This window comes from Rhagoletis pomonella, unplaced genomic scaffold (genome assembly GCF_013731165.1).
Source record: "Rhagoletis pomonella isolate Grant_MI unplaced genomic scaffold, Rhpom_1.0 Rhpom_scaffold_00310, whole genome shotgun sequence".
In the NCBI taxonomy this organism is placed as follows: domain Eukaryota; kingdom Metazoa; phylum Arthropoda; class Insecta; order Diptera; family Tephritidae; genus Rhagoletis; species Rhagoletis pomonella.
The window spans coordinates 15,643-18,249 of record NW_023458864.1 but is presented as its reverse complement, the minus strand read 5'-3'; positions in this window follow the sequence as shown (position 1 = coordinate 18,249).

The window sequence follows — 2,607 nt, the reverse complement described above, 5'->3', positions numbered from 1 at the left end:
AATTTCTCCGGCGATTTCACTGAATAAACTTGATAAACTGAAGCCAATGTAACTCTGCCGCAGCTCTAGCTATGTTTTCTTAGGAAATAATCAGCATTCGCATAAAAATTCTGCACGCACTTCAACGATGCGATCCTAATAGAGATCTGGTTCAATTATTATCCGTTCTGTTTGTTTTGTTTCACTGATAATTTGGCCGCAAAGTTTGGTAGCCGTGACAAATTCATACACAAACAGACATTGTTTCTTCTAACTTGGTCAAATTAATCGCCTTTATGTTGTATGTATATTTATTTAAATAGATATTAGGTTTGTATAGTAACTTCTCCAGTAAAAGATTGCAGCGAGAGCGTAAAAGCAAAGTAGAGCGTAAAATTGAGAAGAATAGAAAACTAGCAAAAAAGTTACTGAACACAAAACTAGTAAAAACTTGCAAGTGAACAGTTGTTGCACTTTGACATTCTGCTGTAAACATTTTACTATTTATAAATCAGTTTTAAACTCTTTGCTTTACACACAAGCTCTTAAACAGTCCAGTACATCATTAATATTTTGCTTTACACTAATTTTACTTTTGTTTACGCTTAACCAATTCAACAAATGACAGCTTTTGGCATTTATTCTTCTTCCTATTCTGCTAGCTAATTTCTGCTAGTAAAAATTCCACTAGCAAGAATTTGCAGATCTCCCAGGTTAATACGCTCTCGATTCAGGGCTCCCTTGCAAATTTTTTGGGTTATTATAAATTTTTCCAGCAAAAATTTGCAGGTTCCAGTATAAATTAGTGCTTAGAAGTTAGTTTAGATGAATACCACTAATATTTATTTGCATGTGTACTAGGGATATTAATTTTCCGCCATTTTCCGATCCTGGGATTTTCGGAAAGGCGTTGACACAATCCCGGGATCCCGGGATTAGTCCCGGGATTTAGATATTCATAACTTTTCAACAACTTTAATCAAAAAATTGCTTCCATATTGTTTGAGAAGCTCTCCTACCATGAAATACATAATAAATAAATGGGTTTGAAACCTACTTTTTAATTAAAGTGGCGTTTTTATTTTTTCTCTCTGACCGCAGAATTTATTTTGAAGGACCTTGCAATTTCAAAGATATGATTAATTCTAAAAATTGTTAAAAAAATTCAATGCAATGTAGAATAAAAATATGTGTAACAAATGCAATAGGAAGTTTCTTTAGAATTTAAAAAATTGTATCTTTTTGGACTCACAAGGACGAATAGGTAATTTTTATGCTGACAAAGTTAGAAGAACGAACTTCGAGGATGTTATCGAGTTTACATAAACCCTTAACATATAATTTTTTCAAAAAAAAATGTTGCGAATTTTCAAGGATACAAGTTTAAAATGACATTTTCAATATTTACCAGCTCTTCTGCACCAGAAACTTGAATCTATTTAAATTCTACTTCCTCATTAATTTTATACCCACACTTCTTCTCTAAGCACATTTCTAACCGACTTCCAAAAACTTTGGACCACATTAGGGATGGCAAACTCGACTTCGACTTTCGACCAAAATCGACTTTTTACTCCTGAAAGTCGAATTTTAGTGATCGACTTTTAGTGTATGGAAGTCGACTGAAGTCGACTTTTCACTTTCGACTCTCGACTTTTTTTTGATTTATTTGCATATAAAAACTGATCTTCTAACAAGGGCGTGGAGTGCTGTTTGGTCGTATTTAAAAAAATTTGCCAATAAAACTGAAGTGAAATTTGAAAAGTGTGGTAGAGAAATGAATTTTAATGACAGTACAACAACATTGTCAAATCATTTAAGAGCAGCGCATAAAATTACTATACGAAAACAAATTCCTCAAATTTCTTAATCGTTTGTCTCCACAGTCTTCAGTTAATAATGAGGTAAGATAAACATAGGTATTTATTTTAAAAATTTCATGCAAGAAAGTTTTTCTGCAGAGTTTATGTAAGTTTCTACAGACAGTCTTTGGTTCGAATTTGACCAATCCGTAAGGTACAACATTTTAAACACCGCTAAAAACGTTGCTGGTAGGATTCCAGTTAATATGCGACATTAGTCGTGTGGATAGTCCCAATCCAGTAGCTGTCTGGGCTACTCCCATATTTATCCATGCTTATAAAGCGGCACTATATTTCTACCAATACCCACCAATTCTGCTTCATCGGAAGGCTACATTTTTTAAAAAGTTGTCCGTAATTACCAAATATCGATTCAAAAAATTTTTAGAATTTTTTTTTTGTGAAAATTTAAAAATTTTTTAATTATTTTTCAAAAATATAATTTTTGATAACCCTCACAACCAACATTTTCATCCTGTATAACTGGAACAATTTTCAAAATTTTTAAAAATCCTTTAGTGTCTGTTTTTTTTTACCTAGCATTGAATTTCACTAAATTACAGATTATTCTAAAGACCACTAGTAAATCATGATATTTTTGGCATATTCTGACTCTTATATTTATAGCTAATATATGAGTTAAATGCAGAGTACAGTTAATACATTTTCTTTTTATTAAAAAAGTCGAAAAAAATCGAACAAAGTCGACTTTTCTTCGTGGATCGGTCGACTTTTAAAGTCGGCTGTACAGAGTCGATCGAAAAGT